Raw genomic sequence first — 13,935 nt, forward strand, 5'->3', positions numbered from 1 at the left:
CCTCTTATCAGAAGTTCTGTCTCTCTGGCCACATTCTCTGGATGACCCTGTGAGGAGTTGCTCATTTCTGAGTTTCTCCCATGTATACATGTTATTAAACTTGGTATTATTTTCTCCTGCTAACCTGTCTTGTTGATTATTTGGCCAGCCAGAAGAACCTTAAGGGAAAGGGCAGAGGGAGATTCTCCCTCTTGCCCCGACAATATCTAACTTGGAAGGGGGAATATCTTCTTAGGGTATTATCTCCATGTATTTCTTTTGTGATTTGTTCTTGTTATTAGCGCTGTCGTGGGGATTCCGACTTCTAGAGACTCTGCATACAGCAGAGCGGAACCCTCTCATCTTCAGCACTCTATCAGACAGTGCTCTGCTGCTATTCAGAGGGTTTTCATGGCCAGTTTTTCCAGAAGTGGCTGACCAGGTCCTTCTTCCTAGTCTGTCTTAGTCTGGAAGCTCTGCTGAAACCTGCCCACCATGGGTGACACTGCCAGTATTTGAAATACTGGTAGCATAGCTTTCAGCATCACAGTAACATGCAGCCACCACAGTGTGACAACCTACAGATGGGTGATGTGGTTCCCTGATCGGGACAAGAACCCAGGCTATGTTGGTGAGACAGCCAAATCTTAACCACTAGACCACCAGGGCTGACTTCTTTTTTGAGACCCAGTGAAAATGAAAATGCAGGGCCCCTTGTTCAATAAGCAGGGGAGAGAAAGAGAATGATATCTTTACCGAGACAGGCCTGCATTCAATTCTTGACTCCTCTCTTGTTGGGTGAGTGACCCTAAGCAAATCACTTAAACTCTGTGATCCTACATTTCCTTATCCATAAAATGGGAATAATTATGGTACCCATTTTACACAATTCTTTTTTGTATTAATCAACAAATACGTCTTGAGAACCTACTCTGTATCCAGCACTGTTCTAGATGCTGAAGATACAGCAGTAGTTCCCTCATGGAACTACATTTTTATAAGGAAACACACAAAATAAACAAAATATGTAAGAAAAGATTTAGTATATCATATGGGGATAAGTGCTGTAGAACAAAAAGCAGGAAGCATTAGGGAATACAGGGGCAGGGGAAAGAAGGCCATTTTAAATAGTGTGGTCAAGGAAGGCTTCTCTGATTAGACAGTGTTGGAGCAGAGATCCGAAGGAGGAGAGGGGAAAGGCCAATAAGATTCTTGAAAAAGAGCATTCCAAGGAGAAAGGACAGAAAGTACAATGGCCAGGAGGATGGAGGGAGCCACACGGAGGGCAGTTTGGTAGATCATGTTTGCCTTACAGGCTACTGTCAAGACTTTGGCTTTTACTTTGAGTGAAATTTGGAGCCATAGCAGGGTTTTGAGCAGAGTAGTGACATGGTGTGATTTGGGTTTTCAAAGGACCACTCTGGTTGCTGTGTTGAGACTAAACTGGGGTAGGGAAAGGGTGGAAGGAGGGAGGCTAGTGAGAACACCATAATTTGGGTGAGAGATGATGAGGAATAGTACTGAAGACAGTGAAAAGTGGGCATACCCTGGGTACATTTTAATGGTAGAGTGACGGCATTTTCTGACAGACCAGAGGCGGGGTATGAGAGAAAGAGTGGAGTTGAGGAGACTCCACGTTTTTTGCCTGAGCAACAGGAAACTTCAATGAGACAATAAACACAAAATGCTTAGCATAGTGTCTGGCACATAGCTGGTGCCCAGTCAATTACTAACATATCTAGATGATCCCCAGAATCCAGAATCCATCAGCCTATGCATACAAAATGGATCACATCACTGTAATAACCTACATATCCCTCGTTCTTTGCTCCACTAGCTTGGCTCACCAGTCAATCCACCTTCACTTAAATTGACATTCAAGGAAAGAGCCCTAGGTTGATTGTCAAGGACCCGGGATCCTAGGTCAGTGCCCCCACTGGCCTGTTGTGTAATCCCAGGCAAGGGTCTTGATTGCTCAGCAACCAGAGGTGTTTATCAACACAGTAGAATCTAATAATGTCTGCACTACCTAGCTCATAAGGTGATGAGGGCAAAGCAAAACTAGACTGCTGATTGTAATTGATGTGAAAATGTGTTGACTGTAAAAGTGTTCATGAAATGCCAGGTTATTAAGTGGGAATGTTCATTATAATGGCTGTTCCTGTGGAGATTTTAATTTCAGATAGGAAAGACTGGGGCTGGAACTCTTTTGGCTTTCTTAGAATAACAGACTTCAAGGTACTCTGAGAACTAATCTTTTAGTGCTAAGCACCTACCATCTTCCATTTAAGAGTTTTTTATATTACTTGAAGCCATTATTAATTTCTCTCTTTAGGCTCAATAATTGTAACCCAAATATCCCTTTACTTATAGAATCTTCTCAACTCATTTTGCGACTCTAATTCTGGGCGGCAAATAGCTTTCATCCCTTTGGCCAATTCCAGTCTATTGGTGGCTGCCTGGAGCACTGACGAGAAGGCTTCCGAGGTTTTGCCCAGGCTCAGTGGTGAAGAATGTCCTGATTCATATGCTTTGGAGTGAGAAGTGGCTGTATGCTCTGAATTTGACATCTCTGCTCTAAGGCTTAGCTTGATTTGGCTTCTAACCTTAGAACCCCAGCAGCATGCTGACCCAAGCAGAGTGCTATGAACTTTCTTCTTGTTCTTTTTTACGCAATAGAACCTTTTGCTAGCAACTCTCTCTTGCACAACCCTTCACGTCTCCAAATTTTGACTTCTCTGGGGCCACTCCACAGATATAATCACTTTTAATTGTTTCTTTTGTATCCTTCCAGAAGTTTCTTATGCATATGCAACCTTATATTCATGTTCTTTTTTCTACAGTAATGGCATCATACTGTAAGCATTTTTCAGCTACCTTTATGTTTTCACTTAATAATATAGCTTGGAGCTTATTCTATATTAACGTTCAATTGATGGACATTTACATATTTTGAAGTAGGTGTTTTTGTAATGATCTCTATTTCACAAATGGGGAAACTGAGGTGCAGATCAGTTAGGTATCTTGACCAAGGTCACCGAGCTAGTAAGTTGTGAAGCCAGAATTCAAAACTAGGTCTGTCTGACACTAGGACCCAGTCTTTTTTTTTTTTGTCTTTTTTTGTGTGTGTGTGAGGAAGATCAGCCCTGAGCTAACATCCATGCCAATCCTCCTCTTTTTGCTGAGGAAGACTGGCCCTGGGCTAACATCTGTGCCCATCTTCCTCCACTTTATATGGGATGCCGCCACAGCATGGCCTGACAAGCAGTGCCTCGGTGCACGCCCGGGATCCGAACCCGAGCCACCAGCAGTGGAGCGCGCGCACTTAACTGCTACGCCACGGGGCCGGCCCCAGGACCCAGTCTTTTAACCTCCAGGCTGTACTGACATTGCTGATTAATCCTGGGAATGGTTATATTCCTGAGTTTCTACCTTTAGAAACCATGGCACACTGATGCATGTGCCCATTCAAAGCACAGCTCACAGTTTCACAGTACTTTACAGCTTCAAAGTCCTTTCATACACATAATCTCATTTAATTTTATAAACATTTATTGAATTTCTACTCTGTGCCAGGCACTGTTTTAGGCCTGAACATGAAATGATGAAAAAGACAGTGTCTCTGTCCTCAAGGCACTCATACTGAGGAAACAGACTTGTAAATAGACAATCACAATACAAAACAATAAAGGATATTCTAGTTCTTTAGACTTTTATTCAACATGATGCATATTAGTGGTTGGTCCATCAATTTTAAAAATTGATTAAATAGGAGAATCATAAAAAATTATATATACATACATGAAATATTTTATCTTAATTTAAATATGTAAGTGTACATACTTGCCCATATTTTGATATGGGTCTAAGGTCTTTGATTATAGCTCTGCTGAATGAAGTTTCCCTCCTCTGTCTTGCATAACCACATCCATAATGTTTTACTTATGATTTATAGTGCCAGTTTCTTTAAACTGGAACAAGAAATTAAAAATATTTGCAAAGCAATAAGGGCACAGAATCCTAGATTTTAATGATTTTTAACAAATAATTTATGGTTGCTTGACCCACACTTAATTTGATTGCAATATTCTTAGTGAGTTCCTTTTCAAAGCAATCATCTCAGTTTTCATAGAAATAGCAATTCTTTCTTTTTTCAATTACCTGTTTTTTGTGTGTGAGAGGGGTGTTTATATAGTATTTAAATTATGGAATTATAATACAACAGGCATAAACAGTTTTGGGAACAAAGTAGACTGATTTTCCTTAGGCATATAATTCACTTGGTGGGAGCAAAAGTGAGTAGTCAGTCTACTATGCTGCAGTAGTGACTGGCCTGGGTTCAAATCTCAGCTCAGCTACTTGCACGCTGTGTGATTGTGGGCAATTTACTTAATTTCTCTGTGCCCCAGAGTTCTCTTCAGTAAAATGGGGATAATTGTACTGTTGGGAGGATTATATGAGTTAGTATTTGTAGAGTACTTAGAGCAGTGCCTTACATAGGCTTTAGTTGTTATTGCTATTTTTATAGAGTAATCCATTAGTTGTGATTTTCCTAAGGGCATTAGTAAGTATGTTCTATAGAGGGTAGGAAGCATTTCAGTTGTTTGGGCAAGTCCCTTAGATAGAGTTTGATTAGGTTAAGAGTATCATCAAGATAGGGATGACTTTTGGTGCTGTGGATTGAAAAACACTTTATAGCAGTGGTTCTAAATTTTGGTTGTACATTAAAATCACCTATCGGACTTTAAAAATATTCTGATACCCATGCCCCACCCTAAACCAGTCAATTCAGGATCTCTGGAAGTGGGCCCACCTGAGAAGGTGATTCCAATGTGCAGCTACGAGAACCACTGCTTTACAGGGAGGTGCGATGTTCTTACTACTGAAGGATGAGTGAAATTTCAATAAAGATTCAATAACAACTATGAGGCAGGTGGCGCGGATACTTTCATCTTTATGTTTTTGGATTAAGAATCAGAGGTTTCGAGAGCCTAAGCTCACACAGTGTCAGGGAAGGAATAACATTCAGGTCTCCTAACGTCAGATCCAACGGTCTTTCCACAACTCCAGGCTGTCAAAACTAAGAAGGATGGAAGTAATTAGTAAGAGTTTAAATAAATCTGCTACATCTTTTCAGAGTAAAAATAGTCACATAATGTTTTGTGTAAATTTTGAAGTAAAATAATACTTTGCCCTTTTTAAATGCAGATTAAGTTTATATTTATCTTTCCTTCCATAATGAGAAATGTTTTCTACTATCTGGATTATAATTATAAGCTATATAAAAAGTTTTTTGCTTGGAGTGTTTTATGCCACAAATATGATAAAAGTCTTAATATTTAGTGAACCTTTCGTAGATTTACTGTTTATTTTTTTAAATTTATGCTAGTAATACTATGTAAAAATGATTTTTATCTTTCCACTGCTATTTTACCCAATGTACAAAGAATACAATAAATAATACCATATGTGAAATCCAGTTAGAGCAGAAGTATATAAAGTGAATAACTTAGTGGTCTGTTGAAACAACCCATCTCCCCACCACACCACACACATGCACACACACACACACACACACACACGCACACACACAGCGTTAACTAAAACATAAAGCACTATGGCTAACTGAAATGGAGCAATAAAAACTAGTCAGATTAAATAGAGGATACCTCAGAAGCAAACATAAATCATATCGCACCAAGATTTAATGCAATATTTTAGAAGTTTTTCTTTAGATGTTTATATACACAGCATTTTACACTCTTCTGCAACAACAAACCAAAATAACAATGTTTAATCAAGTGCTTTGACATAAATAATTTCTTTGTGCTAGTTTAATAGTGGGGAATTCAGTTCTTTTTTTTCTCCAATTTAAAAATATTGATTAATTTTGAAAAGGCTTCTGAAGCAGAATTGCAACTTTAGAAAGGCTAAAAGTTTACCCTTGCTCAATGGTGATAAAAGCTGGTTAGACATGCAAGGAATCTGACTGAATAAGAATGGAGCGAATGTTCAGACTTGAATGTAAAGAATGACTACAAGTGATGACTTAAAAATTTCACTTGGTTAGCACATTAGTTTCCAGTGGCTGCTGTAACAAGTCATCACAATTTGGATGGCTTAAAACAACAGAAATTTATTCTCACAGCTTTGAAGATCAGCAGTCTGAAATCAAGGTGTCTGCAGGGCCACACTCCTTCTGGAGGCTCTAGAGCAGTTCGTTCCTTTGCTCTTCCAGCTTCTGGAGGCTCTAGAGCAGTTCGTTCCTTTGCTCTTCCAGCTTCTGGAGGCTCTAGAGCAGTTCGTTCCTTTGCTCTTCCAGCTTCTGGAGGCTCTAGAGCAGTTCGTTCCTTTGCTCTTCCAGCTTCTGGAGGCTCTAGAGCAGTTCGTTCCTTTGCTCTTCCAGCTTCTGGTGGCTCTAGGCATTCCTTGGCTGTGGCAGTATCACTCCAATCTCTGCCTCTGTCTTCATATTGTCTTCTCTGTATGTTTGTCTTCTCTTCTGTTTCTTATAAGGACACTTGTCATTGAATTTGGGGCTCACCTGGACAATCCAGGATGATCTCATCTCAAGATCCTTAACTTAATTACATCTGCAAAGACTCCTTTTTCCAAATAAGGTCACATTCACAGGTTCCAGGTATTTGGATGTAGACACATCTTTTGGGAGGTCACCATTCAACCCACTCCAGTTTCTTTCAGTGGAATTCAAGCTGTACCATATGCTCAGAAACATTAAAACAATTAGGAGAAGCATAGAATTACCTCAATATCTTATTTCCATAATGAAGATATGGATGCAGTTTGGTTAGCTTTGGTAGCACGTTTGGCCAAAATAAAATGTTTAACCAATCAGCTTCCGTATATTTCAGGTTTGCTTGTAACCAGTATAATCCCATTTCTTGGCAATCTAATAAGCAGAAAATTGGAGGTGAGGGCATAATTGAAATCTCATAAAATAGAAAATATGTAAATCCTTTTTCCACTTTTTTTGTTTGTTAGTAGTTCAGAACTTCATAAACATGTATAATATCACTAGAAAACAGGCATTTCCAAAACTCAAAAGTAAAGCACTGACAATGTAGCTGGCTAGTTGCATTGTGCCATTTTCAAATACTACTTGTAAGTTACTGAGTTGTTTAAGGATCAAATGAGGTGGTGCATTTGAAGTTCTTTAAAAATTATATTCTATCATGCTGGTTTAAGGAATTACTATTGCTATTTGTGAGGGAGATAGGAACAAGTGCAATACTATAGTTGGAAATTATCAAAAAATGCTTGCTAAGTAGAAGGCAAGGACATTTTTGTCAAATAGGTTTGTACCTAGTTGGGGTGGTCATGGGAGTTTAGTGTCCGCTCTTAAATCAATTTAACAGGTTATATCCATCATCAAGAATGAATTGGGTTTGCATTAGAGACAAGCTCCTTGTATAGCAAATAGGTGAGTCAGCAAGATACAGTCCTTCTTGCTTGATTTTTGTTCACTGAGAAGAGTTCATTTGGGACGTAAAGATAGATGAAAATCTCAGAGGAAATGATTATAAAAGGAGGGAATCTGAGATCCTGGGGAAATAAGCGCCTGTCAGTAAGACTGAGAAATAACTTTCAAGAAAGTACACCTTTTCAAATTTGAGGCATATTGTTGTAAAGATTCAGTAGAAAGAAAATATATAGCCAACATAATAACACAAAGCTAAATGCCATACAGTAGAGGTTTTCCAACTTTAAACAATCAAACCCTATTTTTCACCTAAATAAATCTTACCTGGAAGTCCAACACATAAAATAGATTAACGTGCAGCTGCTGTAATTGCACTTAATGAAGGTGTGGGGCAGGAATGAGGGGCACAGTGGATATCTTGGTGCACTTGTCACTGTTGTAATTTTGCACTACTTGTTGATTATTTAATCAATACCTGTGTCCTCCACAAGACAGCATTCCAGGCTGGGACTTTGTTTCATTTTGCTCTCAGTTACATCCCTAATGCCTAACACAATGCCTGGAACTCAATATATACAGGTGCTTTTTGAATGAATGGATGGTGAGGAAGCTAAGAAAAGCTAATTGAACCAAGCTGGTTAGGTGTCACTATCTCTGATAAGCAGTGAATGTAGAGATGATCCTTTTTCTACTGTCCCAGCATTTATCACTAGTACTACCATCCACAGAGAACACTGCATTTCAGTGCCTGGCACAGTTCCTGGAACATACTATGTTTCAGTAAATGTTTGTTAGGTAAATGGTACTCAGAAAATATTGGTTGAATGAATAAATAAAGTGAAATGATTGAATGAACATATGAGTGTCATGTGATAGAATGAGGATGAATTGTTCAATTGTCTGCCTTAAAACAATTTTAAAAACAACTAAAACAAAACTCCATAAAGAATCCTAAATGGAAGCTTCCTAGGTGTCCTTTTAAAAAGTCAGGGCTCTATTAAGTAAATAAGTTTCACCTTATTTATACCAATTCCCCAGAACTGTATTGTCTGACAGTGTGACACATCATAAAACAATTGGAGCCAATGGTGGTGCTAAAGCCATCTTCACTCAGTACAAATTGCTGACTTACAATTATTCCCAGGAGACACTGAGTGCCCCAAATTTGGACAGCTCTAAAAGAAGTATGCCCAGTTTGAAAGAATTGTGTGCCTATAGGAAACACACAGGCTCTTCATTTAAGAAGAAGAGGTATAAATTACAGTTGCTTGAAGGAAACCTTACCTTGTGCCTTAGCTAGATGTGTAAGCAATGTGCCATTTGATCTACAGTGTGTATTGTAGCAAGACATTGCCTAGGAATGAGAGCAGATCGATTTGCAGTTTAACTTGTCATCCACGCCATCAGCAAACTAAGGCACCAAAGCCTTAAGCCACAGTGATTTTGTCCAGAATTTCCAGAGGTCCAAGAAAACCCTTGCTGTGTGTGTGGGGTGGAGGGTCTGGGCAGCAACTGTCATTGGAGCCTCACCTGCTGAATCTGCCTTCTGAGTCTCCAGACGTGAGAGCATCAGAAGGCCTTGATTAACTGCCTCAGTGGGTGGACTTGGCCCTGGGGAGAGTGAGCCAACCTGTCCTTAAAGTGGCAGCTGATTGGTTCTGGGGTGGCTTCCAGGTGGTCCACAGATGGGTTCAGAATAGAAACCATACAAACATGGAGTTGTTCTTGTTCAAAACAAGAAAAATTTTACAAATTTATACATGCCTATTATAAAAAATATAACTAATACAAAAATATATGTAATAAACAATGAAAATGTCCTTTTATCAACTAGCCCCATCAACTCTAACTATGCTGCACCCCCCCCCCCCACCGCCACATCCTACTTTCTTGCTCAGAGGTAAACACTGATGCCTTCTTGGAATCGTGGTATGTGTTTCCCAGACCATATTATGTTTATATACCAGCATGCCAAAATACATTGCTATAGACTGAATGTTTGTGTCCCCCTAAAATTCATATGTTGAAGCTCTAATCTCCGATGTGATGGTATTAGGAGGTGGAGCCTTTGGCAGGTAATTAGTTCATGATAATAGAGCCCTTGTGAATGAGATTAGTGCCCTTATAAGAAAAGACACAAGAGAGATGATCTCTCTCTTGGCCATGTGAGGACAGTGAGAAGGTGGCTGTCTACAAACTAGGAAGGAGGCTGTCACCAGATGCCAAAGCTGCCAGCTTTGATTTCCCAGCCTCCAGAACTGTGAGAGAAATAAATTTCTATTGTTTAAGCTACCCAGTCTATGGAATTTATTATAGCAGCTGGAACTGACTGAAACATACATATACAGATTTTCAATCACATGCATAGGATCATTCTGTACATATTTCACTATGACATGCTTTTCTCACTTAACAATATGTTGGGCATATTTCTAGCTCAGTAATTTAAAAAAAAAAAGGTAGCTTCAGTTAATAGTAGTTTGGTGTGTATCCTTCCAAGCCTTTTTGTATACACACACAGACACACACATACACACATATTTGGTTGTTTTTTGGTTATTTTAATATAAATGGGATCATACTATATACATTATGATGTTAACTTGTTTTTCCCTTTATTAGCAGATTGTGAAGAATATTTCATGTCAGTACATATAGATCACCCTCACTCTTTTGAACTGCTGTTAATTTGTTAACAAAATAAGGATGTGTCATTTATTTTGCCAGTCCTTTTCCAATGGACATTTAGGTTCTTTTTCCAGGGTATTTTTGTTTGTTAATTTTGTTGTGTTTATTCAATTATAAACTATACTGTAGTGAATGTTCTACATATCCATCTCTTTGTGCACAAGTGATATTATTTCTATAAATGAAATTCCTGGGTCAAAAATTTGTACATTTTAGAGCCAGCCCTGATGGCCTAGCAGTTAAAGTTCGGCAGAATCATACCACTCGTGTGTCAGTAGCCATGATGTTGTGGCAGCTCACATAGAAAAACTAGAAGGACTTACAACTAAAATATACAAAAGAGAGGAAGATTGGCAACAGATGTTAGCTCAGAGCAAATCTTTCCCAGGAAAAAAAAGTAAAAATAAACAAGTAAAATTAATTTTAAAAAAAATTGTACATTTTAAATCTTAAGAGATACTGTCAAGTTGTTCTTCAAAAGGTCTCTTTCCTCAAATCCTTGCTAGCAATTGATATTGCTAGGCTTCTTATTTGTTGTAAATTTGACAGGGGAAAATTATTTCATTGTTATTTTAAATTGTATTTTCCTGATTACTGAGATTGACCTGTTGCTTTATTTATTTATTTATTTCTTTGTGAGGAAGATCAGCCCTGAGCTAACATCCATGCCAATCCTCCTCTTTTTGCTGAGGGAGACCGGCCCTGGGCTAACATCCATGCCCATCTTCCTCCACTTTATGTGGGACGCCGCCACAGCATGGCCCGACAAGCAGTGCATTGGTGCACGCCTGGGATCCGAACCTGGGCCACCAGCAGTGGAGCGAGTGCACTCAACCTCTACGCCATGGGGCCTTCCCCTGTTGCATTATTTTTAATTCATATTTTCCGTTCTATATCATTCTGCCTCCTGATTGTTCTCTCCTTCTCCAGTTTCTTCCAGATCCAGGTCAGCCTTTGCAGTGCCACCAAGTGAATTTTCCTAAAGCTACTACTCATCACTTCACTTTCCTGATCAAAACCCGTCACTTTAATCTATCAGATATTTATGTAGTTCCTGTTGTGAGCCATGACCTGTGTTAGGCCCACTGGGAGAGGCAATGATGGTTAATGACCCATTAGCTGTCTGGTGGTCCAGGAAGCTCTGCTTTCTTCTCTCCCTATCCTTCACCTGAGGTATGCAACTAGGCGCCAAGTCCAGAACCCTTGAAACCCCCTTTTTAAAAAATAACTTTGGAATAATCCTCTCTACACTTTAGCTCTGTGGAATCCAAGCTTGTTTTTGCTTAGCTGTGAAATTCATGGCAGTATCCAACAAAATGGGAATGGTTCTGAAATTTTCTCTTAACTCAGTATTTGCAGAAATGAAATTATGCCTCTGTCTGACACTCTCAGCATAACACTTAAGCACAACACTCTTTCCCTACTCGCTTGCCAATTGATGCTGTCTCTTGTCCAAGTTAGCGTTTCTGCCTCCCTTCTGTGGGGCTCCTACCAGATAACAATATCACTTAATTGGATCTCAAATTGTTCAACGTCCTGTTGACCCTGTAGTGCCTCCTGGGTGAGGTGTCTCTAGCAATACCAGGATCCAAGTCATCCAGATAGCTGAATTTTTGGAATCTTTCATTTTAGTCTCAGAGAATCACAAATGTTTTGTTACTTAGATAATTGCCCTCCCTCTTCCCCCTCCCTCATGCCTTTTGAACTGTCATCAGAATTCATTGTTCAAGAATAGCGATGGGGGGGCCGGCCGGCCCGTGGCTTAGCAGTTAATTGTGAATGCTCTGCTACTGGCGGCCCGGGGTTCTATCCTGGGTGCGCACCGATGCACTGCTTGTCCGGCCATGCTGAGGCCACGTCCCACATACAGCAACTAGAAGGATATGCAACTATGACATACAACTATCTACTGGGGCTTTGGGGAGAAAAAAAAAGGGAGGAGGATTGCCAATAGATGTTAGCTCAGGGCTGGTCTTCCTCAACAAAAAGAGGAGGATTGGCATGGATGTCAGCTCAGGGCTGATCGTCTTCACAAAAAAAAAAAAAAAAAAAAGAATAGCAATGGAAACAAAATGGCTTTTTAAGAGTGAAATTCTAAAATGTGTTATTTTTCTGCCACTTCTAGCTCTGGAAAAGGATTAATGCTACTCACTTCTTTTTAATTTCCAGTAAAGCATCTTAGGTGATAATGTTGATGATATGTAGCCTGAACTAAGGGAGGGGAACTCATCTACTTCAGTGAGGCTGCTCCACAGTAACTGGTACTTCATAAGCTTCATTTGTGCCTTTGTGACAGACACAGTGGAATTTGTTGAAGAGATAAAATCTCAGAGAGGTGGAATTGGCACTCGGTTTTCCAGCTATCTCTTTTGAAGTTTACTTCAGAAGTTTTAATAGGTAGAAACTGTTTGAGTTTAGATACTATTTGCTATACCAATACAGTCCTTTTTTGATGTGATATAGAGATGCTTGTAACTTCAGCTCAATAGTCATTACCACCAACAACCAAAGTTTGTTTCACAAACCCACTTATTTTGTGTGTCAGTTGGAGGATAGGCAACACCAGACAAGTACAGTTCTCTGATCCTCAGCAACCACTGAAGGTGGTAATTAATGAGAAAAAAAATCTAAATGGACCAAAACAAATTGCATTCATTCCACAAACAGTGCACTAGGATGTTTATACACAAGTGCTCAGACCAAGCTGGTAATACATTATATTGTTTTCTTTGCAGAGAAATAAAGCTTCAGATTTCTACAACAAAAAGTCTAAGAACTCAGTGATAAGAATTAATCGGAACTCAGAAGATTTAAGACTTAATTAGAATTCCGATCCAAGACAGCAGACTGTGTGAACTGCTGTTGCTAAACTGTACAGTGTAAACATTGCATACTGATGGAGTTTGCTTGTCAACTCAACTGGCATTTCCGTGCAGTAAGCTTGTCTTTCTGTCAGCCGAGTGCATCATGGGAAAAGATCAGCATCTCAAAGGAGTGTGATCTGCATGTGTAAAGAGAGGGGGGAAAAAAACCTCAAAGAAAAGGAGCTTTTGCATGTTTTTCAATTGTTTGTAGGTTAAAAAGAATCTCTTCTAGCAATGTGCATTTTGACCCAAGGATAGCCAGGGTTTTCTTTCTAAGAATTGGAATATAACCTTTTCTTTTTTAATTCGAAGGATAGTATCTGTAACCTTTAGCTAAGTAAAGCATGCCACAGAAAGAAGACCACAGGAAATGAAAAGAATTTAACAATATTTTGAGCTTTTCCTTAATCCCTCCTGTGGAAACCTTTGTTTTCTCATATCTACTAGCTCAACCAATTTATCTAACTCAAAAGGCAATTTTTAAAACTAGGCAGCAGCATAGCATAGGCAACGTGGAGAACAGAAGAGCTGGCTTCCATAGGCAAGTTCCAAATCCTGACTCTGCCACTATATGACCTTGAGCGAGTCACTTCGCCTCTCTGTACCAGAGTTTCTTATTCATTAAATATTGGCGTAATAAAAGTATGTCATATCAATATGAGGATTAAATAATGTATGTGAAAGTCCTGGCACTTAATAGGTGATTAAGAAATGTTTGTTGATTTGAGACCACTGATATTTTTAAAAGTTTGTCTTCTCAATGACATTCTAAGGTCATTGTGATGTCTCTACTCTATTGTAGACTGACTTGTTTTATAAGCTCTTAAGACCAGGGACCTTGTCTGTGTGATTCTGTGTTCTCAGCTCTACAGTATGCATAGAATTTTAATAAATGATTTGTGCTTGCCTCTGCTCAGCAAACAAGTTTGTTCTTCCTACTTATCCTCTGATCCTTTGACCAGT

The sequence above is a fragment of the Diceros bicornis genome, chromosome X (genome assembly GCF_020826845.1).
Source record: "Diceros bicornis minor isolate mBicDic1 chromosome X, mDicBic1.mat.cur, whole genome shotgun sequence".
Classification (NCBI taxonomy): Eukaryota; Metazoa; Chordata; class Mammalia; order Perissodactyla; family Rhinocerotidae; genus Diceros; species Diceros bicornis.